This window comes from Zootermopsis nevadensis, unplaced genomic scaffold (assembly GCF_977971745.1).
Source record: "Zootermopsis nevadensis isolate Lab colony 2312 unplaced genomic scaffold, Znev_1.0 Znev_ptg000061l, whole genome shotgun sequence".
NCBI lineage: Eukaryota > Metazoa > Arthropoda > Insecta > Blattodea > Termopsidae > Zootermopsis > Zootermopsis nevadensis.
This window is the reverse complement of record NW_028259192.1, coordinates 3,627,400-3,653,181: the sequence shown is the minus strand read 5'-3', so window position 1 is coordinate 3,653,181 and position 25,782 is coordinate 3,627,400. Positions and strand designations below refer to the sequence as shown.

General features: G+C 38.0%; 1 protein-coding gene and 1 long non-coding RNA gene across 3 annotated transcripts in view; both read left to right on the top strand.

Moving 5' to 3' along the window:
* Nucleotides 1–1,324: 1,324 nt before the first annotated feature.
* The window catches only part of LOC110835936 (uncharacterized), a 221,932-nt gene continuing 197,474 nt past the window's right edge, over nucleotides 1,325–25,782 (top strand). Inside the window, exon 1 of the mRNA XM_087340734.1 lies at nucleotides 1,325–1,623. The gene's annotated coding sequence lies outside the window, so the exon portion shown is untranslated. The remainder of the gene's footprint in view (nucleotides 1,624–25,782) is intronic.
* LOC147871148 (uncharacterized) lies at nucleotides 3,824–17,705 on the top strand. 2 transcript variants are annotated; one of them, XR_015532493.1, is made up of 3 exons: nucleotides 3,824–3,933; nucleotides 8,583–8,683; nucleotides 11,603–17,705. It is a non-coding gene; the product is annotated as an uncharacterized LOC147871148 (long non-coding RNA). The 2 variants fall into 2 exon arrangements; XR_015532494.1 differs by having other exon boundaries at nucleotides 11,600–17,705.

The following is a 25,782-nucleotide window of genomic DNA, read 5'->3' as shown; positions in this document are numbered from 1 at the left end:
CAATTCTTGTGGAGACATTATTTGGTTTTAGACGTGTTATGATGTATTACACGCATATAAGCACTATTTTTGTTATGTGGGGAATATGTGAGCACGTAATATCGTTATTGGTAAGTGGTCGTGGCCGACTTTGCGCATCCTCCACCTCACGACTTTGATGCCTTCGTGTGAATTTATAAATAGCGATAAGGCATAATAGAGTATAAATATTATTAAATTACCTGTGGCATGACGTCCATAGAAAATTTCAATAATTTCTGAGCATCCATTCGCTTTTTCCAAAATTCATGCGCAGAAAGTAATTTTGCACTGATCGTGTTTACCCTGTCTTGGTTAGTTTGGGTTAGGTTATGTTAGGTTAGGTTAGTGGGGCACCTGCGCAGACGTTGCGCAGTGCAGTCATATGACGTGCGCATGTGAGGGTACCTTGAGCTCGTTATGGTGAGTTGTAAATTATTAAACACAAAAAATTCGATTCCGGCACTTTAACCGTATTTTCACACGCACGCACGCATAAAGGCCTGTGAAGATTTAGGTTACAACTTGTCCTTTACGTTGGATTGCCTTGTCATTAAGTACTTTTTTATTGGCTGTTAAAACTCTGTAGCTCCAGTTTCAGACCTTGGGGTCGTTATTCATTCGTCGATTAATGAGCCAGTCTTGTGTTCTAAATACCATTTTTTTAACAGCCTGTAAAGAAAGTGGAGTAGGATGATGTAACTGTGGTGGGGACCATTCTCAAACAAGTTCGAATAAAATAAGTTAGTGGGTCATATACACGTAAAAGATTAGCGAAATAGTGAACATCGGTAGAATGAGGGATGGATGAAATTAAAATATGTTATGATGAAATGAAAAGCGTATCTCGATTGGATAAATGCCATAAAGACAGTTGTGATATTGTAAGTTTTGATCTTTTCACAGCGGTGAGTATGAAGTTTTCTGTCTTCTGGGTTGTTGCGCTGTGTAGTCTGGTCGATGTTATCCAACGATTTAGAGGTCATACTGCCTCCATCATCAGAGCGATGAGTATGAAGATTTCTGTCTTCTGGGTTGTTGCGCCGTGTAATATGGTAGATGTTTACCAACGAATCATCGCCCTGATGATGGAGGCAGTATGACCTCCGAAACGTTGGTTAACATCTACCAGACTACACAGCGCAACAACCCAGAAGACAGACATCTTCAGGTGTAATATTCTTTCTACACGGCAACGTTTTGAAACTTCTTAAATCGCAGACCTATTCATCTTCAGACCATTCCGGTAACTGTGCGCGGTGTCTCTGTGTACGATGCGCGTTCCCCTCAGTCGCTCGCTGGTTCTGCGGAGTTCCACAGTCGCTTGTCGCAGGTTGTGTCCGTAGGATGTGTTCGGTATTGGCGTTTACGATAGGGGCTCAGGAATTGACACGTGGCGTGTGATTGTGACTTCCATAAGCAGTGAGAGATTTTCGCGGGTCCATTGTCATCATTAAAGAAGAGTTGTGAAGTTTGTTTACGAAACATTTTACTTTGAATATTTAATTTTGTGTGTGATCCTAATTATAAATCATATTTAATGACATGATACGCAAGATGAAAGGTTTTAACACGTTATGTCCTTATTTCGAATGAAATATCTAGGTCATTACTACAGTAAAGCAATTTGTTAAGGATAATAGACTGTTGTCAGTTAAGTTGATACAAGTAACTGGTTTTGTATACACTGAAGTCGCCACAAAATGTAACATGGCCCAACTGTGATCTATTGTAAACGTGCATTAAAACCAAATTTAAATCATGAGTTTGCTTTGGGAACTTTTGAACTGAAACAAGATCACAAAATTTCTTTTGTATCAGATAAGTATAAAAGGGTCTGTTACGAAAAAACTAATGTTCATTTGACCACTGCAAGTGAAACTGTCCGACACATGGTCTCTATCCGGCAAAACCTTGTACTTACATTGACGTTACTCTGACATGACGATGACGTATACGTTACCTTAAACTGACATGAGTTCTGTCTCTCAGATTCCTACAGATCGTGAGATATATGCCTTTGAATAATTCTCTTTCGAATACCCCTGAAGAATTTAAAGGTCTCTATCCTGCAAAACCTTGTACTTACATTGACGTGACTCTGACATGACGATGACATATACGTGACCTGAAACTGACATGAGTTTTGTCTCTCAGGTTCCGAAAAATTGAGTTTCGAATACCCTTGAAAAATTAAAAGGTCTCTATCCTTTAAAACATTTGGACTTACATTGTCGTGACTCAGACATGAAGTTGACATATACATGACCTCATACTGACATGGGTTGTGTCTCTCAGATTCCTACAGATCGCGAGATATATGCCTTTGAAAAATTGAGTTTCGTAAACCTCTGAAAAATTAAAATGTCACTATCCTCCAAACCCTTGAACTTACATTGACTTGACTGTAACATGACGATGACATATACGTTGGCTCAAAGTGACATAAGTTTTATCTCTCAGATTCCTACAGATCGGGAGATATGTGCCTTTGAATAATTGACTTTCGAATAACCTTGAAAAATTAAAATGTCTCTATCCTGCAAACCCTTGGACATACATTGACGTGACTCAGACATGCCGTTGACATGTACGTCACTTCATACTGCCATGAGTTTTGTCTCTCAGATTCCTACAGATCGCGAGATATATGCCTTTGAAAAATTGACTTTCAAATAACCTAGAAAAATTAAAATGTCTCTATCCTGCAAACCCTTGGACATACATTGCCGTGACTCAGACATGAAGTTGACATATACGTGACCTCAAACTGGCATTAGTTTTATCTCTCAGATTCCTACAGATCGGGAGATATTTGCCTTTGAAAAATTGACTTTCGAATAACATCGAAAAATTAAAAGTTCTGAATCCTCCAAACCCTTGGACTTACATTGACGTGCCTCTGACATGACGATCACATACACGTTACCTCAAAGTGGCATAAGGTTTGTCACTCAGATTCCTACAGATCGCGAGATATATGCCTTTGAAAAATTGAGTTTCTAATACCCCTGAAAAATTAAAATGTCTCTATCCTGCAAACCCTTGGACATACATTGACGTGACTTTGACATGAAGTTGACATATAAGTGACCTCAAACTGACATGAGTTTTATGATCCCTGTAGTAGCTCTTAGTACTTTCAGCCCCGTGATTGTTTTGCCCAGTGTTTGTTTCCTTTCTCTTACACACGTCACCTTAGGTTTTTTTGCCATCCTTGAAGCCGCATCCTTCTTAAAAAGTAATACTAATTCAAGACTAATTGGGCCAAAAGGTTCGCTGAAAATATGGCGTTAAAGGAGAACAACGGTAAAGGTGTTAGCCGTGTTACGTCAACGTATTCCTCCAGGTTTGCGCCAGAGTCCACAAGGGATCCAGTCGGCCTTGAACTGGAGACCGTTGCGACTTCGCAGCGTGTGAACTGGCCGATCTTTACAGCAATTTGTAAATTTCTATAATATAATTAAACAGTGTATACACATTAGCCTATATAATGAAATATTTAAACACGTTGCTTTTGAGCCCTACGGTCAGGAATTTTGCAGTTGGCCAAGGAGAAAGCCATTTGAGGTGGGGGCACTTCCTTGATTGTAATAAACACTGTGTTTATTGTGCGAATTATATGATTTCTTGTAAATATACCTGTGTATTAAAGGTACTATCTAACATGCCTCTTACAGGGCCTCGTCGTTTCTCCGTGGAAGATTTCTCGCCGCTTGAGGCAATGGCGTCATTGTAATTGTCTTTCAAACGATTTGAATTGAGCGCGCTCTGTTACTTCTGGCATCTGTGGTGAGAGCAAACAAACAGTCCAGAGCTGTTATGGCGGATGTGTTGGGTGTTGTGCGTTTATTGTGAAGTAAAACTTCGTTGTAGGCGCATATCTATTAAGTTTTGAAGTTAACAGATTGCACGGTAAGTGTAACTGAGCGTTCGTTATTCTTAATACAACTGATAACACTTGAAAGTACAAATATATATCTCTAGTCTTCTGAAACTGCAGTCTTGTAACATTCTGGGTTCAGGCAGGAACAAATAATGCTTTATGTTAACCACCGCTGATGTGCATTTTCTGGTGCTGCATTGGCCAGGTACCAGGCATTGTGACGGTATGAAGTCTCCTTTCAGCTCCTGTTATGATAAATTAACAGTTTCTGTAGGTAATTTTGTCTGGGAAACATGCTGTGAGTTCTCCATATTATCAGAGCAGCCATATTTTTTTCTCTGTACGTAATAAATGCAAGTTCCTAGTCACGTGTATTTTGTGGTTATGTTTTGTACTTACACATTAAAATACTTAGAATTACCATACAAAATACGGTGAATAAATATATGCACCTGTTAAGTAAAAGCGTCAGCTTTGTCTTGGGTTTTGTTTAAGGTAGTGTTACCCCAGGCACGTGGCAGAATTTCTCTTTATGACGGGGGAATTCCGTCAAATGTGTTTTTGCAAAATTTTGTCAAATAATCAAACGTAGAGCAGAAATGGTGCTGTCAAATGCTGACCACTTAACCCCATCTAGTGCCAAGGTCATCATGGCGCATAGTGGGACTGCTTTACGTTTACTTTTTAGAGCAGAAATTATTACAAAATTCTCTATTGTGTTGTCTTCATGATGAATTACTCTCTAATATTCAGCGTTTTGATGTTGTAAACAATGTTCATCTTCTAATTCTTCTTGGGCATACAGCTCTTAAAGTTTAGCCAGTGCCTCCTTCAATGTGATAGCCCATTCAGCCCTATCTTCAGCTATCTTCCTCCATCTCCGTACTCCTAACTCCTCCAAATCCTTCTCGACACAATCCAACCATCTCATCCTGGGCCGCCCTCTATCTCTTTTCCCACCTGGTTTTCCCATAAAAATTTTCTTCTCAGTCTTGGTGTTCTCCATTCTAATTGAGTGACCTGCCCATTCAAGTCTTCTGACTTTTATTAAAGTTACAATATTTGGTTTGTTGTACAATTTCTCAATTTTCAAATTACTGCGGATTCTCCATCCATTTTGGTCTTTAATAGCGCCATAAATCTTCCTCATGATTTTCCTTTCCCGTCGTTTTAATTTTTGCTTCATTTGCTCAGTCACGGCCCATACTTCACAACCATACATCACACTTGGTTTAATTATTGTATTATAAATCTGAAATTTAGTTTACTTTGATAGATATCTTGTTTTTATCACTTTAGATAAAGCTTCTGGCTTTTATGTCTTTACTACAATCATTATCCCATGTAACTATTGAATTATTTCCTCTAATTTCTCTTCTTCATATTCCTTCTCTTTCTTTCTACAGGTTTTATTTGCATCTCTGCAAGCTTTTTTATATTTCTCTGTTGCTATTCTTGTTTTTCTATTTAACATTTTCTTTTTACCTTCATTTCGTTCATCTATAGCTTCTTCACATTCTTGATCAAACCAATCTTTATGTGCTATTATAGTTCTTTATCCAATTACCTCCATAGCTGTTGTTTGTATGCAACCCTTAATCCGCCCTCCATTCCTCCTCTATATTAACTGATTTTGATGGTCCATCTTCAATTTGTTTCCTTATCTCCTCTCGAAATCTAAGCGATGTACCTAAATTGCTGAGTTTTCCCACATCAGACTTTTGTATTTTCTGTCCTGGACTCCTCCATGTTGTAGTAATTCTGGGTCTGAATTTTATTTTAACCATAAAGTGATCACTATCACAATCTGCTCCTCTGCAGCCTTTAACATCAATTATATCCTTTACATGTCTGGCATTAATCAAGACATGATCGATTTGATTTTTCGTTTCTCCATTAGGGGATTGTCGTGTTACTTTATGGATATTTCTATGTGGAAATAACGTGCTACTGATAGCTAAACTGTTAGTTATTGCAAAATCACTTAATCTATTTTCATTTTCTTTTGCATATAAACTATATTGTTTTATATTTGGTTTTAGGGATGTATCTTTCCCTAACTTGGCATTAAAATCTTCAACGATGATTGTTCTGTCATATTTACATAACTTTTGGAAGGTTCTGGTTAGTTTATCATAAAATTCATCCTTGATATCACGATTTTTTCCTCTGTCGGTGCATGACTACATATTAATGATGTGTTACAGAACCTTCCCTTAATTCGTAACACACATATCCTTTCATTAACAGGTACAAAACACAAGATTGAAGATTTTAGGCTCTTATGAACAAGAAAATCAGTACCGAATTTGTTCCTTTTATTGCTTCCAGTGCAGCAGATTGTGTATTCTCCTAGGTCATTTATCCCTCCTCCTTTCCATCTAATCTCTTGAATTGCAGCAATTTTTATCTTATATTTGTTGAGCTCATTCATTAATTGTTTCACTGCACCAGGCGTGTACAGACTACGTACATTCCATGTAGCAAAATAGGTTATTGTGTCCGTTTTCTTTTGCCAATGTTGTCTTACAGAATCCGTCCTGCCATCACATTTAGGTTTCTGAATCAGTTTATTTCAGAGTTGGGGTGATTAGCCCCAGCCTTCTAGTTTTGATTTTGGGGTTTCACCACACCTATGAGCCCCCGCTGCCCTATCACTTGGAGTACTTTTTAGTCTGATCCCTACCCTTTGACCTGTCCGGCAAGGGAGGCCCTACCAGTAGCAACGCTACCACTGGCATAGCTCTCCGGGTCATGGGGATATACAAACTCCATCACCCACGTTAAGGTCCTGTACTCCCTAAGTGGAGAAACAATGTTCATAAAGCAAGAAAATTTGATTTTCCTTAAGGTGATGTGATGCCAACACTTTGACTAACCTTCTGCATGCAGGTGGTAAGTACAATTAGCATTTCTCTGCTTATAAAACAGACCTGATTTCTGAGCCATTAAGCAGTGACTGTTACTGAAGCAAGATGATAGCAGCTCAACACAAGTTCACTATCGCTTTCTTTGTCTTATTCTTATTCTTAACTGTGTACAAACCTTTACAATTATGAACAGCTGATATCTAACTGTAAAATTCATAAATTCAGCCAAGTCTTCATTGATGTTACATAAGATTCTTGTAACAGAATTATTGTCGATCTTTTCTCTTTTTGAAGAATTCATAACAAATGGCTGAAGAAAATTATAAAAGGTACAGATTTTGTTATCCCTGAAGTAAGGCAATCAAAAATGTTTTTTCCAACAGTATTGATCTATCTGTGATGGTTCACCGTGTTCTTGAATGCCTTTTCAGAACAATGGTCTAGCTAGAAGCAAAGTGTTACCAATGCTTAATCATTACCTTCATATTTTACCACTAATCCTTTGCGTATCGTTATGAAAGATTCATGATTCAGTACAGGGGGCGTAGATCCAGTACAGATCCTCGATGTCATTGTTCATCTTCATGAATGTTTTCAAGGACGTAATCACTAAGACCAAGAAGGAGACAGGAATACACATTAAGCTGGATGTTAGAGAAAAAGGGTTGTGAGGTTAGGTGATGAACTGAACTGGCTCTGAGCTGCTTCCAGTGGCAATCTTAAGTGTTAGCAATCCTCAGTGTTCTGCTTCTAGTACCACAGCTAGTGAGTATCATCTCTTTCATAAGTCCTGTCACACGGAATGTTGTTTTGTCAGCAGGATAAACTAATGTAGTCCTGCTGTGGTACACTACAGTACTTGCCCCCTGAAGCAATGAGGGGACAGGGCACAGCATGGTAATTATATTCATTCCATGAGGATGTAAAAGTAATGATACAGTTTAATTTAATTGAACCACCAGTTGTTTCTGAATCTGATGCAGTCTGCCTGGTATCTGGTTGATTGGCTAATGCATATTTGTAAGAAAGTGGAATTTAAAACACAAGCACTGGTGATACACAGCAGTAGCCAATAACCCTTCTTAATTCTTCGTCTGTTCGTCTGCTGTTGCAAGAAAAATTAGCTGTAATTCTTTATGTTGGCTCCATTACTCTTCAAAACATAGAGGAAGATAATATCATCTGAGACTCAAACTGAAATTTAAATGTTAAATATAGTATGACATTCACACAGAACAAAAATTGCTACAACCTCTTTTGATAAGAAATGTAAGTAAGCTTACAGCAGTGAAATAAGTTCATACCGGAGTCATCAATCATAGGCGCTTAAACAACTGAAATTTTAAAAAATACCAGTTGGTTTGTTTGTGTGTGTTAGTTGGCTGTCTGTCCATCCACACTGAAGATCCCAGGATCAGATTTTCATTGTATTTGTTAATAATGCAGACTCATTTGCTGAGGGCATCAATGTCAAATGTAAATACAGAATGATTTTGTAATATTAAATGGAAAGTAAAGTTAAGAAAGCAACTTTTAACTTACAAATAAGAAATATACAAGGAAAACCGTAGAAAACTGAGCATAGTTTATGTCTGGCTACAATTACTATGTCACCTTGATTAATGAAGAAAGCAACTGTTTGTTCTTAGAAATGTTCCACCTGAAATTGGATGCAAGAAATAAACAACTCTGTTTGTTCATATCCTTAATTTTTCTGTTTCTGGAGGCCATTTCAGAGTCTGTGGGGGAAGGTGTAAAGAAATTAAAATGGCTGATTGCAGCTGTTGTCCCAATTTGGATTGTTGCAGGCACCTGATTGGTGGAGCTGTGCGGTTTTGACGCACGAAATGCTGTCAAGAGCTAAGCCTTTTGAAGCAGAAGGAGAAAGCAATCAACAGATGATATTTGAGTGAGTCTCAGTGTTTGGAAACAGATTGGATATTTATGTTCTCCAGAACCGTCGGCGAGAGACTGTCAGTTGGAAATGCATGGGTATATATAAGCTTGAAATCAGGGTGGCCAACTATTGAAAAAAATTTACTTTCTCCTGTTTAATGCTAGGTCAAATAATACGTTAGAGTCTTTGGTGTTTTGTTAGTTGATGATGATAGTAAACACAAAGACACGCTTAGGTCATATTCGCAACCTTGAATTTATTCACAAAAGAATAATTCCATCATGTCAGGCTGTATTCATCAACTGACCATAGACAAAGTCCACAGCTCATGTGGTTAGTTGCCAAGTTCTCAATGTGGAAGTCCAGGTTGAAACCCAAGGCAGTCCATGTATGTTGGGTAAAATGACTCTGGGACACACTCATCTCAGATTTCTTTGGTTCACACAGACACTAGATTGTTATTTGTGGGCTGTAATATCAGGTTTCTATCACACACATTTCCAGACAGGCATTTGCCTCCCTTCAGGAATGTTGCAATGTTAAAATCAAAACATTACAAATTAAAATCAATAATTTAAAATATAGAGTGGTCTGTGGATTGTATAAAATCTATTATTGCCATGTGTGATGTAGCTCTGATTTTTTTCCTTTGTCGATGCTAAATGAAAACTTGGGACCAACTTTACATGGAGCGTTAAACGTTTATTATTATGGGGTGACCGTTTATTATTTATTATCATAATTTATGTTTAGTGTTTGCTTGTATAAAGTTGTTCCACTGGCCCAGTGTGCGTTGTGATCATCAGTGGTGTACCGATGTTCTAGTTCTGTGTTGACTACAGTGGTATTCTGTGATAATGGGCCAGTTCCTGGTTTCCTGACTCGTGTTCTACCTTCACTAACCAACTAGATGGCTTACCGAACCCGAAATTTCATCACCGAATTAACCGAAGCCCTCCACCAGACCTAGTCCTGGGCCAAAAAAATCCTGTCTCCTTCAACTCCTATCTCCCTTAGATCTCACCTGACATTATCCTCCCATCTATGTCTAGGTCTCCCCAGCAGTCTCTTCCCCTCAGGCATCCCAACCAATACCCGGTGCACACCTCTTGTCCTATCCATGCACACTACATGCCCCGCCCATTTCATTCTTCTCGCAATACTGGGGGAGGGGTATGAATTTTTAAGCTCATCATTATTCAGTTTTCTCCATGTCCCATCATCTTCTCTTGTAGGCCCAAATATCCTCCTCAACGCCCTGTTCTCAAACACCTGCAATCTGTGTTCCTCCCTCTGAGTGAGAGACCATGTTTCGCACCCATACAAAACAACAGGCAAGATTATTGTTTTGTATACTTTAATTTTCAGGTTCTTAGAAATCAGACGGGAAGACAAAGTACTTTGAACTGAAAAGTAGCAAGCATTTCCGGAATTTAGTATCCTCTTAACTTCCTTTAACATCATTTTGATTTGTTATTGTTGTTCCCAAGTATTTGAACTTTGTCACACTTTCAAAGGATTTATTAGCCACCCTAAGATGATTCTGCCTGCCTGTCTGCTGACAAGATACTGTCATGTACTTAGTTCAAAATGCTGTGAGAACCTCAAATTTCACATAGTTAAACTCTGTTCCTCTAATTTCTGTACATCATTTCAAACTAATGCGCCTTTGCATCGTTGCATAAAAGTGCACTTCAGTCTGTAATCCCACATTTAGAAATATGTAAACATCATTCCAGTCTCTTCCTCACTGTGTCAGATGTCCTTACATCTTGGCTGTTTTAGTGGCCTCTCATTTGTTTCATTTCCAGTTATCTTAAAAATTTCTATGGCTTTTCATTAGTTTTATTCTGTTGAAACCATCTTTTCTTAAAAATTTTTCATTTTCTGTTAATTTTAACTGCTTGTATAACTAATTACACTTATGCTAACAAGCAATGGTTTCAGCAGTCTTAAATAAAAATTTTGTTCTCTTCTTAGTATCGATTGGTGAATATAGTGACTCAAAACACAATGTCCGTACAGTCGTGTGACATACGCTGGAATAACTGGAAAGAGTGGGCTGTTCATTTCTCAGTGCTCTTTTTACCCAGCATTGTTATTTTGTGTTATGTGTGCATAATCTCTTGGTTTGCCCCATTCAGTGTGATGGCTTATTTTAGATTATATGGCGTACTGTACTAAGCTGATCAATGAAAGATTCACTGTGAATGGAGTGCAAGGAAGAACATTTTGCATCACTTAAGATAATATCCAGTATTTTCAGTGAATAACTGAGGAAAACCAGGAAGAATCTGAATGAGTATAGCTGTTGTCTGAACTGAGGTTTCTTCAATGTAGTATTCAGACACATTTAGTTGAAATGAGATCTTAATATTAACCTTTCATACGATGTTACGATGGCATGAAGGACACAGATGTCTGAATTGAGTACCTGCACTCATGAATGCATTAACTCCCCCATAAAGGTAATCAATTTTACTTCGTCATTTTGGCACAATGTTTTCTCAGCATCTCTCAGCTTTGCTCTGGAAATTTTACTTATAGAATTGGTTTGTGTTCACAGAATTTCTTGTTTCAGGTTGCATAATTAAGTTAAAGTTTTGTGAATTAAGGTACAGTTTTGCATAAATGTAGTTTATTTATTCAAATAATGAGAAATCTATTACTTTCCACCGTAAAGACTTACGTTCAGATATTTTGTCCACACTGAATTTCTTAATGCGAGTTTTGAGTATTCTCATCTATAAAACTGTGCATGAAGTATGTGGTGCTGTCTTCCATCACTAGAGCCATAAGTTATTCAGGTATTTATGACCGCATCACACACTTCTAGCTTAATTTATACAAAATTCTTATGTGTTAAAATAATAATAAATAGTGTGTATGTTGCCCTAACAAAGAATGTGATTCTGAATTTGTCGTTAGCAGCCTCTGCATGTACTGCCTTTGACCACTCCTTGAAATCTCTGAAGATCATCCTGAGGATGCTGGTGGTGTTCAACACAGTGGCAGGAGTGGAAAATCCGGTAGGAATGACAGCACCTCAAGTTGACAGGAAGACGGGGGGGGCTTCTTGAAAGAGGAGACATGTCATCAGTTCAGAAGACTGCAGAGGGCCACTGAATTAACACAAGAGGTCAGTTTTCTGAACGGATGAAGACATCAGAGTGGTGGAGAAGAATCATCTTCAAGGCCTCTTCTGAAAGTGCTTGCAGGAACTCACAGCCAGTCCATGGATTCTTCATCAGAGTAACGTATAACTTTACTTTACAATGTGTAACTTTGGGTTACAGGAATAAGCAGTGTAGAATGTTGGAGGTTTTCCAAAGTTCCTGAATAGTGCTGCAGAAAAGTTGGCCAGCTTGAAGGACGAGATCGCCATAAGAGGACAAACGCTGTTGGTAGAAGTGAGGCCCGGGCTGCCGCAGGTCGTGACCGATTCCACTGCGATGGAGAGAATAAAGACGGTCATAGCCAGGCGACACGAAGCCACCTCAAAATCCCTGGACTTGTCTCGGTTACACACGGATGCAGACCTCGTTGACAACTTTTCTGTGGCATTGTTCGTACCCAGCATGATGCTGGCAGTGGTGGACGTCGTCGCGAAGAACTTTCCCGATCTGGAAGCACTTGACTTGTCTGAAAACAAACTTTACCTGATCGAGAACCTCAGTGCCCTTCCTAGCAAACTTCCTAACCTCAAAGTCCTTTGCCTCGGAAGAAACTTGATACCTGAGATGAGGAAACTGGAGGGCCTTCCTCTAGAAGAACTGGTGCTGGCGGAAAATCCCCTGACAAGCAATATTTACTCCAAGGCACTATCCGCTTTCCGAGGCTGCTTATTGGGTTTCTGAACAATTCTTTTTTCCAAGGTAGGATTTTTAGTCCTACGCTCAACCACCAACCGGAATGGGCGGGGGCCTTGATTTTCCCTGCGTGTCCTGCTCGTCTCTTATCTTGGTCCGTCTGCTGCCCTGTAAATTGGTCTGAATGTGTGATCTTGAAACTTCCTGAAAGAAAAGTTCAATCCATATAGTAAGACCCATAGGAATCAGAATATGGTCTACAGTATTAAAAAAAATATCTGTCTCCAAGGCACGTGACCCTGCAGGTCACTGAAGAATTACAGACAATTTGTCATTCACAAGTAATTGTCCTGAAGTACATTTTGTATAGAAACGTACCTCACACTAATTTGCTTATTTGGTTCCCCAGGATAAAGGGCAGCCACTTTCTTTCGCCAATCATTAGCGAAAACCAGGAAGGCGTTTTTTAATGATCACACAATGTTTTTACTCGGTGTTTAAGATTATTAGAATTGACTGTGTTTAATTCCACAGATCAGCTACAACAGCCAGATGAGAAACACTACAAGGTTCTTCTATGTCTTTAGTATATGCACCACAATGTACACAACAAATGGCTAGCGATATTGATATTCCTCCCATGTGCTTTGTAGCATTGTTTCATAGACTAGAAGAGCCACATTCATTTGCCCTCGTAGCTCTGGCAAGGACTGGCACTGGTGGTCTGTAGATGCACACATTGATGATATGACAATTCAGACACTATCCTACTGTAGTAATATCTGTGTCTAAATTAGGCCAACAAGATTTCTTTTGAATTCATATATATATTTATTCTTCAAGTCTATACACAAACCATTTTAAATATTGATGTTAAAAATTAAAATTGATATAAATATTCTGCGCTATTCATCGTTTCCTCGATGTTACAATATTGCGCTATATATTACAACATGTTTCGATGTCTTAGCATCATCTTCAGGTTTTTATTTTTAAAACTATTCTATATATAATATATTTTTTGAATGTATTTTGCCTCATCCTGTCCAAAAATTGATAGTACTGACAATGGTAGAGATGAGAAATGCACAAATACATGGAATTTTAGTTGGAAAACCTTAAGGAAAGTGACCTCGTGGAAGTCCCAAGCATGCACAGGAGGATAATGAAAATGGATTGTAAATGTCCTAAAAATGAGCCAAAATAATAAAACATTTTCAATAATTGCTGTTTATAAGACAGCAAAGTTAAAATCTGAAAATGACAGCAGAGGAAACACATCAAAAACTTTACTTTGTTGGGAGGAAAGAGGTCTTAACCTTCGTCATCCAGGATGCTGTTGATAAAGGCATCTAAGTCTTCCATTGTCACAGTATCTGTACTAGAACACACAAACAGAACAGAGTCAACGATTAAATTGAGCCAACATACTTCTGTCTGTATTTAAAAAAATGACACTTTTGTGAAACTTAGCACCAAATTAACAGAGAATTATTATTTTTGTATCACAAGTGAAGGGTAAATAGACTATATGATGCAATGAAACTAGTGTTAATGGCAATCCATTAGTTCAGTTTACCTAAATGAATAACTTAATGGTTATGAGTACCTGGTTTTACCATAAGTTTATTTACGAAGGTACCTGGAAACCGAGCCGGGATAGCTCAGTCAGTATAGTGACTGGCTACGGGCTGGACGACCAGGGTTCGATCCCCGATGGGGGCAGAGGATTTTTCCTCTAGCCTCTGCGTCCAGACCGGCTCTGGGGCCCACCCAGCCTCCTCTACAATGGGTACTGGGGTCCTTTCCCGGGGGTAAAGCCGGCTGGGGCGTGATGCTGACCACTCACCCCCATCTAGTGCTGGGGTCAAGGAAGAGAGGAGCTGTACCCCCACTCCCCCCAAACGCCTACATGGCGTATAGTGGGACAAACTTTACTTACCTGGAAACCACCGGGACAGGAAGGTATTAACCAAATTAATTAAATAGATGATATTCTCGTGCCCTCTAGGTAGGGGCTGAGCGTTCTGAAGAACCCTTAAGTAAGAATGATGTAAATGCATAAATAAATAATCAAAATATTAAACATGCTGCGCTGCACTGCATAGCCCTTGGTGACCCTGCTTTAGAGGAAGTGCAATATTCAAATTACAAAAATAATAATGCTCCAGGTGAAAACCCTGTTACTGACAAATGAAGAATGCATGGAGGTCAATTCTTATTTGTTTGAATATGTAAATTAATACTTGTGATGAGACAAGCAATGGAAACACTAAATATGAAAAACGAGTGACGTTCGTTTTACAAATACCAATACTATTGGTGCTACAAGCCTATAAGTAAATCCCTCTCCAAATAATGAGTCAGGCAATAAGGTTATTATACTATACTTTAATGTAAATTATAGACATTTCTTCCATTTCAGTACTGCGTAAATTTATAATGTATATTACAGGCCTACAATGTGCTTTAATTTACTGTTGAAATACTTTCATTAACGTCGATGTTAATTTGCATTAATGCGGACGATATGGTCGGATACGAATACCTTATATTTGGTTTTACGTATTATAAGACTGAGTACATTTCACATGTTTTCGGCTAATATTAAATGTCTCTTTAAATTATAATTATTATGATGTTAAAATTTAAAACATTTACTTTCATCTTTAACGCCCATGTACATAACATGTTTGGCGCAAGATAGGCGAAAATGGAGGACTGCATCAAACTGATCGAAAGACTAATGACAAACAAACATTAGTCAGTGCAAGTTATGCCCAGAATTAGGAAGTTTAATCTTCAAACGGTATTTAGGGTTAGGGTGTGCACTCTGATACTCCAGAGACCAAAGCAAGTTGCTTGCGCTTCTAAATGTCTTACAAGGGAATGGTCAAGTCAAAAGGCACTTGTAAGGCTCTGAAAGATTTGATAAATCGCACACCCAATAAATACTAAATAGGAACCAAGAAGCATAAGACGCAGATCGACATAACAAGACAAGCTTGGTATTGATGTTTCTGATTTCTGTGAGTTATAGTGCACAGATTTGTAGATAGTTTTATCAAATGCATTTTGTGAGTTCTGTTTGATATCTGACATATATGAGCCTGTGTGTATCAGACATTTCTGAAGTCTTTCAGTCTTACCAGCGTCTGGCCCACAGCCTTCATTGGATTCCAATGATTGGAATGCACGAGGAAATGCCACAGTGCTGCTGTCGTGTGTGGTACAAATTTGAACTGCACATTCCAATTTTGGGCACATTTTGTGCATCCTTGTACAGTGTTTTGGCAGCTCATATTTTGTGTGCAATCATTACTAGATGGGGATTGAAAAGATACTTAATTACACACTCCTTTTACTCTGTCGATGAATTCCTAATGTCTACAAGTAAGTCGTAATTTATCCTTTGTTTGTATTTTTGTGGCATTTATATGACTTGTATTTGTATAACATGTATTGTATTATTATCACTTATTCTACATCCTATTGTTATCTGACTAACTTATGGATCCATGGAATGTAATATAACCGTGTCCTTGGTTAGTCGTTTGCCTCGGCTAGCCAGGGACTCAGGGTCGTCCACGAGGATCGGGTGAATGACGAGCAGATAATGATTAACTATTGATGCAATTATACTTTTATTATGTATTTTCCTTGTTACACAACTTTATAAGATCTTAACCTCCTTCAAGAAACTTTCCAAGACCCTTTACGACTGCCCAGACACCCTTCCCGAACACCACTGCTTGCTGCTGGCTCATTCCCCAAAAAAAAAGGACCACATGTGAGTCCTCTCCCTACTTTCACACTTAACGCAGCCGTTTCTTTGTTTTTAAAGAATGTCGGCCAGCTCGCCCTTGCAGCGTTGCTCCACAGAACTCTGATGCCTGGACGGTTACAGTAATAAAGATGTATATATGTATGTATGTAATTGATAAAAATTTCATGTGACGTGATCTGACCAACTGGACTATTTCCTTTTAAGGAAAATAATTTGTGTTTATATACTTCTAAATTTAGAGCTTATGCCAGTTAGAGTGCATATAGAGGTGTAAGTATCGTCGCTGATATTGGACCTTTGTTCCATTTTTGTAAATGAATTAATAAAAGTGTGAGTTTTGAACCAGAAAAGTCTCAAATATCCATGTTTTGCACCCTATTATGATGCTGTTATGTATAAAGGAACAAACTTTGTCACATACAATATATCTTCATCATCATCATCATGTTTCAGTAATCTAGACTGTCGTAAGTCCATCATGAATACATTTCTTATTCTGAAGCAGAGTTTTTGTTACTTCCCATTGTCTAGAATTATGTATTACAAAAATTAATATGAAGTTTAGAATTAGAAATTGAATACTATAAGTTGTGGACTCGAAGTAATATAAGTGCAAATGAAAACATTAACTCACAGTCATCTAATTAAACACATAAATTTGTAATTACAAGTGTAGTTATTCAAAATAATTAACTATACACCATATTAAAGTTACTTTGTACATACTGTATGAGCCGGGATAGCTCAGTCAGTATAGTGACTAGCTACGGGCTGGACGACCGGGGTTCGATCCCCGACGGGGGCAGATGATTTTTCCTCTAGCCCCTGCATCCAGACTGGCTCTGGGGCCCACCCAGCCTCCTCTCCAATGGGTACCGGGGTCCTTTCCCGGGGGTAAAGCCGGCCGGGGCGTGATGCTGACCACTCACCCCCATCTAGTGCCGAGGTCAAGGAAGAGAGGAGCTATACCTCCACTCCCCCCAAACGCCTACATGGCGTATAGTGGGACAAACTTTACTTTTACTTTTTTGTACATACTGTAATCTTCCAGTACATTATGAGTGCATCCATTTTGTAGCGTCTTTCCAGGATGGCAGGCGTGTGTTTAACTTTCAATTGGGACATTGTTTCCTTTCATCTGTATTAAATTTCATATTATTTAATGTAACTCTGCAAGAACAATTTTTCTTGTGAATTCACAGGACTCTGAATACAAAACACGAAAACTAATCATAGTCTGAAGTATTCTGATGATGGTGCATTTTAATGTGTATAATTGCCCTTTCGCACGTTGTCCATCTTCTGAATTATTAAATACTAAGACCACAATGTCTGGAAGCTGAATTCAGTTCCTACAGCAAAGAAATCAATTTAACAATATTAAAAATATCTCTTGGTTGCTGTTGTGTAAGGAAGTAAACACTAATTTTAAGCCTTTGTAATTCCGGTATCATAAAAATTTATTTGTGTTACTTTTTATAAGCATATTTGCCTTCTACAGTTCCACCTTCGATCTTATCTGAATATATAAATCGTATATTCATGCACTTTTCATTTTGACAAAAAACATTTTTGCCAACTTTTTTTTAATATTTTGTGTTCTGTAGATCTGTGTTAGTAGGGATTAAGCTACAGAAACAAAATTAAATTTCAGGTTGATCTTCCATAAATGTTAACTGGTTTTCATTAAAATTGTATTCTTTTATTTATAGCTGTCAATATTTGTTGCAAGAGACAGTGACAACCTTGAACTTGAAATGTTGCTGCATTAGGTATTTTTATGTCTTCGATGACAAAGTCAACGAGTGTATCTGACAGTAATAGGCTTGAATTGCTGAAGTAGTCAGGAAATAACAACGTTAAATAATTATTTTTATTTCAGGACAGTTGTAACAAATATAATATTTAAAATGTTTAATAATGTAATTTTATTATTTAAAATAAACCATTACAGGATTAAACCTTTGTTGCCATAAGAAAAAAGTGTGTGTGCTTGCACATGCGCGCGCGCACACGGACACATTCAGTTGAGGAATATAGATTTTTTTTTCAAATTCTGTGTGTTATTCCTAAATTCAGTAAATTGTTTATCAACATTCATAATATTTTCAGACTTAGTGATAGCTCAGTCTGCAAAGTGACTAGCTGTGGGCTTGCCAGAGACGAATTCTACACTGAACATCTGTAACACTGTTATTTATTTCCAAGACATTTTATTCTTAGTTGTGGTACTCGATTTTGATGTAATGATTTGAATATTTGGCATTGTGATGGTGTATATCCACGTAATTTTCGAAAACGATTTTGATCTTTGCGATTCGTATTGTATATTTAATTGTTTTTCTTAATATCCGGCACTTGAATGTGTTTGGATTCAATTGTAATACCTTTATTTACGTATGGTGAATCCTGTGCGCGAATCATTACTTATGAACCTGTAACGCGCTTAGATACCCGTAGTGACTATCTGTTTCTTCGCCATAAAAATCTTCCTGCACTCATTTTGCCAACCAAAAAAGCTAACTGAGGGCGGAGTCCTGCGCAAGCGCAAGCATCGTCCCTACCTAGGTGACACCATAACTGCGCACAAGGCTTATTGCTGGAAATGGTACACGGTCTTAACTAGAAAAAACGGAAATTTGCTAACGCTAGCGGGGTTTCGTCGTGGCGAGAGCCTCGACCATTACAACTGGGATCCGTTGCTGCTGATGGGAGGTTATCCCGTCAGGCAAGTTGTCCAAAGGAATTTGGTTGGTTGGATCTCCGGGGTTTTAACCCAGAGAGGGAGGGGTGCACTCATTTTGTGCTTGTCAATCGGCTTTTAAACAAATGCAACAATGTCATTAAACGGACAACAATTATAAACGAATACAACAATGACTATAAACAAACAACAATTATAAACACAACAATGCCAAACGCAACAATGTATATAAACAACAATTATAAACGAATACAACAATGTCAAACGCAACGTCATTAAACAACAATTATAAACGAATACAACAATGTCAAACGCAACAATGTCATTAAACACAAAAATTATAAAGGAATACAACAATGCCAAACGCAACAATGTCATTAAACAACAATTATAAACGAATACAACAATGTCTATAAACAGACAACTAAACTGTTTATTGACATTGTTATGTTGCTCCCACGGCAACACGTCACAATATATTTAAGAATAAAAGAAAGAAACATGTTCACAAACATTCCTTTTGTTATTTTGGCAAAGTAATATTTGTTACAAACTGTTTGCTGGCGTTAAGGTGGCGACTGACTTGTAACATTTACTCGTAATGTAACATTCGCGGCGAGCATGTTACATTACACCACAACTGATGAGGCGTATCGAATGCTCGTTTTGAACGCTCGGCTCGACTGTGCTCGTGTGTGCTCCATTCATTTCATTCAATATGTCGGACGTGGAGGTTGTGTTATCTTTGTTCCATTTAATACGCTACTCTTATCTAAAGAACTCGTGAATGCTCGTTACGACGCCGCTCGACTGACTGACTTGTAATGTAAAGGTACAATTTGGCTGCACGCGACAGAGACAAGCGACCGAGGCACGCGACCGAGACGGGAGACGGACACATCGCAGCTTGTCGCCACACACTTTTGAGGTGACGACCGAGACATGCGGCAAAGTGTTTGTTTTCTTTGTTTTGTTGAGACATACGTGCACATATTCTGTGAAAAATGAGTACAATAATGCTTCTAAAAAGGTTACTCGAAGATGATATGTTGCTGTGTTATTTGTTGCGAAAGAAACAAAGAAAACCTATGAGTTCAATATTCAAAACCAGACGCGAAGAAGGATCTTTCTGTCGGTGGACAGTGGTCGGTTTTCTGCTACTAATTCTACCAATTGCTCATATTGGTCACCAGTAAAGTTAATTTCTGCCATTATTTTACTCAACAACACACGTGCTGCCTGAGCCCGTCGCGAGACACTACTGGTCCGAGAGCGGTCTCCTGTGCTTTGTCTTTGTCTCGCGCTCGTAATTGTACAGAGAGCAGACAGGAAGCGACCAGTCTCGGTCTCGTAACTCTGTCGCCTGCCTCGGTCTCTTGTCTCTGTCGCGTGCAGCCAAATTGTACCTTAACACTCAAAGGGATTCGCGAAAAAACCGAGAACACGATGGAGCGCCCGCGAGCGTGAGCGGCTCCGTTCGCTGTCTTCACTTGTGTAATGCTCGATTTGTAACACGTTACATTACAGGCAAATGTTAGAAGTCAGTCGCCACCTTTACCTAGTAAACGCCTACGACAAGCAGTTGAACTGAACACAGGTCGAGAGAATGACTGAACGAAAACTACCAAAACCCATGTAGCAATCGTTTTTTAACATAACGTAATGAACACCATTGGGAAGCCTCGCATTATTTTATATTACAGCCAGTGTTAATTAAATTCATGCACGAGTATTATGAAATGCACACATCCTTGAAAAAGAAAAGTATTACAAATGCAAATCCATTGTTTCATTCTTGTATGTTTCCACCATTAAAATCATTATCCAACAACAACTTGTACTTACAAGGGAATGGCCCGGTTAATCATGCCGAAACCTCACTTGAAATTAACAGCCCTCTGAGAGCCAAAGCCGCCTGGCAAATGAAATTGTAAAATTTTCTACATTCCTCTTTTCTTACTTTTAAATTTATTTTCTTCTTACAGAGAAAATATTTTATATTAATTTATGCTTTTTACAGTTAGGATGGAATTTAACCAAATTATACCTTTGAGTAATTCACTTTGTATTATTTTTAACTAAAAAGAATGTATTTGTTTAAATCTTGTCAGTCTAATCACAATAAAATTCCTATTAAATATTAAAATATTACTATAATTAACGTTTAAATATTTAAAATATATTAAAATGATGTTCTCACACAAAATCATGTTAAACACGACGTACATATACGAACAACTTCGAATACGATATTAAAATACAATAAAATCTGGAAGAGATCATCATTTGATATCCGATAAACATCTGACTAAAAGTTGCATTTAAGAAATTATATTTAAGTTTATATAATTTTTTATACACCTGAAGATGGTTCTTTTAGAACTGAAACATGTCGTGTAAAAAAGTGATGTTCTAATGTAAATCGAACATTTCGATAGAGAACATCATTTTAATATATTTTAAATATTTAAATGTTAATTATAGTAATATTTTAATATTTAATAGGAATTTTATTGTGCTCAGACTGACAAGATTTAAACAAATATATATTTATCACAATATGACGCAACTTTATCATCTCATAAAAATAATGTGTAAATATAGGACAACAATGGTCAGCTGTTATATGAACACCTGCGTGTACAACAATGTAACTATTGGAATTTCTAAACCACACCTGCAACAATATTGACTGAGCATGCCGTAAGGGTCATTTTTCATTTCTTATGCATGCAGTATAATAGACGGTATAGACCGTATTACACTCCATTCCTTTACCAATTGTTACGTCATAGTTGCCTTCGGCATTGTCGCATTAGTATATATTGGAGTGAACAATCCACTTTCGTCATTGTGGAAAGAGTTGAGCTGTGAATCGCTTGTGGTAGAAGTGTGTTGTAGACGAGATATTTTTGTGCTTTTAAAAGTCTTTCGCCATAACCAAAGTACTTACTTATCTTCTGTGAATTACTTAGAAATTCCTATTGAAGAAAGATTGAGGTAAGTGCATCCTATTTATTATAATTGCTTATAACATTTACAGGTTTTCATTTACATTTGTGAACTCTTGGAAGAGAATTAGGTTCGTCTTCTCTCTAACACAAATTCAATTTTTTATTTCATTGATTTCTGTTTGTTTACGTCATCATTTATAATAAAAGAATTCCGTTAAACTGTGGGATTCGAATTTCTAAAGCAACAAGACATATTAGTAGCCGAAATTCTTGACGAAACTGTTTAAACCCTTGAAAACCTGGTGGTAAGTATATATACCACTTGCCTGCTTTAAAAGTCAGTAGCTTTTCATTATGCATTTGTCGAATTCGTTTGATTCTCAGGGTAAAGAGTGATAATATCCTTTAAATGCATTAACCGGTTGATCTTTGTAATGGTGAAGTGTAGTGTTTTCTTCGCGGTACGGACTGATTTATTAAATAGTATTTAGACGAGCTTCGGCATCAAATGCTTAATAAATGGGGCATCTGTTACGAAAGATAATTCTACCAATTTAGATTTCTTGATCCATGAACTTTGTTAGAGATTTTGAGCGAGCTGCAAAGAATTCCGTTTTATTTTTATTAATAATTGTCTGAATAAACTGAAATGCGCTCCATTCTGTAACCGTCCACTGCTTAACTTCCAAGGTCCGTGGGTGGACGTGATGTTGGTGTTTGTAAAATGGAGAATCCTTAGAAGCGGATGACCATTTCCGGTCTGAACATATGCTAAAATCCTTTAGGAATGAATGTGAAATACAAAATGATACAAAAGGCTCATAACCTAATGAAGAGTAAAGATTAAATTTACAAAATTAATTAAGAAAACTAAAGCAAAGTCGGATGCCCTACATTTCCTTTATGGAGGGAACAATAATTGTTGCGTCATACTTTTCGTCGGCATTGTTGTATTGACGTCAACAATAGGAAAGAACAACTATGAATAGCTTGTAAAAGTATTGCGTTGTAGACGAGATAGTTTTGTTCTGTTAAAAACCTTTCAGAATAACCCAAGTACTTCTCTTATATAAGAATTATTAAGAAATTTGTGATACTGCCCTCCAGTCCTAAATTTCATTTTTGATTAAATCGTTTATTACCAGTGGACATTTAGGTGTCTTACTTTTGAAAAGAGGGCGGGGTTCCTTTTTATTATTAACTTCTGTAGACTTTATTACCCTAATAGTTGGCTCCCATGGTCAAGCCATGTCATTTTGCCTTGATCAATCTTTTTACAGCTTCAAAACGTTTCAGTTATATTACTTTAAAACTAACATTTTCAATACGTCCTTAGTGAAATTGGTTGCCTGTTCAGAAGCAAGAGTCATGCGAGCTAAGAGGTCACCCCATCAATCACGTACTGTATAATTTCCTTTATCACTGTGATCTCATTCTGTGTTACAGGACAGAATTCGACAAAGATTAAGATAAGTGCACGCAGAAGACCCGCGAACTGCCTTAAACTATTGCGTCTTCCACGAGTCACTACGCAGCCATCTTTTAATGTTCTAGAGTTACGAACAGTTTAGCTGATCTCTGTCATTTATTCACGTGTGTTAGGGCGAATTGATTGCAGCTCTCACGCATATTTATTGCGTAGAATTTCCAGGGCCTCCGGCGTCCTCTTCAAAACTGCCATGCTGATACGAAGTATGTGGTTTACTTCCTGTGTAAGAATCGAAATGTGACACGTGTCCTTATCCCCCCTCAGCTGCTTGTGTTTTGAAAAATTCTTTAAGATGTTGGTGTATCACATTCTTTCTATTAAGCTATGTTTTCCTTCGTGTTTATTTAATACATGGGAAATGACGTATAAACACCCAACCTTCCATCGCTTACAGATAAAATCTCGTATTTCTGTGTCGGAAATAATGTTTCTGATCCTGAGACTGGTTCTTAGGTGCTTCAAAGCGAACGGTAGGTCTAATATTCAGATGAGACTTTCAACTTCAGCTGTTGCGTTAATTGAGTGCAGTTCAGGCACCTCAACTCAGAATCGAAACAGCACACACTCGTAACTGTACTCCTGTTTTACATTTGTCTGTTCGCTGACTCAAGTTGTTTAGTTTATTACGGAATTTTTTCATTATATTCTGACATTAGTCAGTGGCGGAGTCTGAAGTCTGGCTAATAAACAGAATGCTGAATCCACATAGAGTTACGTTCTGTTAAATTAATAATTTCGTTTTTCACCACAGAGGAACCTATACGACTGAAGACAGCTCAGAACTAGCTGCGTACCATAGATGTTCTGGTGTCAGTTAGTGTACAATTTTTATTGTAAAATCACTATTACCAAACCCCGTAGTTATCAAAGCAGACTCAAGTATCAAGCAATACATCACAATCATAAGTAGATGGGCTGCACTAACATGGGGCATCCTTCACAGGTGCTCCATTGCCGATTTTCTCAATTAACTAGTTGAGCACAAATGGCGTACTTCTCGCCGCGGTCAGTGGGTCGAAATGATATAAAGCAGGACATGTTCGTGAGACCGGGACATTTTATATTGTTATAGTTTAATTCTGCGTGACTCAGAGAAGTACTTATTTGTTAAGAATTTCTGCAAAAATTGGAAATTATTTGTTTAATCATATTTTCGTCCCGCGCGGTCTGAGGCATCATGCTCCGGACCAGCGATACGAAATGCGCGCTGGTTCGAGTCTCGGGGAAAGAAATTTCTCATGAGCTTTCGACCGGTGTATGGGACCGGTGCCAACCCAGCATCGTGAGGAAATTGGGGAGCTACAATGAGTAGCGTAATCCGGTCATGGAAACTAGCAATGGCTGTGGGTTCGTCGTGCTGACCACACGTCACCTTGTATCTGGTTGGATGATCGTTCACCTCTGCTTAGGCATGTGAACGTGAGGCCAGCGGTCAAGCTAGTCGGCTCTGGCTCTCTGGAGCTGTAATTATTATTATTATTATTATTATTATTATTATCACTACCATCTGTGAGAGTAGCAACGCAGTCTCGGGTGTAATCCTTGATATCGCTCGACGCTGGGACCGTGGGTTAGAATTCCAGTCTAGGCATGGATGTTAATGTGCGTTCTGCGTAGGTAGACGCCTTACTACGGACTCCTTACTCGTTGAAGGAGCCCTACCATATATCTAATTAGATCTCCCTTGTGTGTGGAGGTCAAGGACCTTGAAGGACTGTAGAGCCATGAAAAGTGGAAAGCCAGGCACCATAAATCGTGTTTACAACCAGATTAAATAACGAAGTTTTATTTCATCATTGATAATGACCATACAGGCCAAAGCATGTCTGGTTTTTAATGTTTTAATAATTAATAATAACCAGTCTGTGGTAAAGGATGTTGGTTCTTATTCTTTGCTTACAGCTTTTGTCACAATGCAAGGTAATTCATTTATGTGTTGCAATTATTCAAATCAAAAATATGTTAACACCAACAGAGAGTGATAATTAGTGCTTGTCGAGTAGCAAACAGAATCTGTGTTAATGGATTTTCCTTCGATCATGAAATATTGGTGTCACAGAACCTAAGTAAAGAATTCAAATTTTTATGAAAGGAGAGTTTACAAATATGACAGCCCATTATTAAACAGATACCAAGATAAGACATCGGAGATTCTGTTACAGGATATGGGGAAGTGTATCTTGTCAAAAAGAAGTGTGAGGGGATGAGGACCAGTTATTCGCAATGAAGAAATTGAGGAAGGGATGTGATACGTTTGACATCGAGCGTTTGGTGTCTAAGAAAGTATCAGGATACACATTTTTGGTCAGCCTTCATCGCTCTTTCAAGACGCAATCTCATGGGTACCTTGTGATAGATAAGTACATAA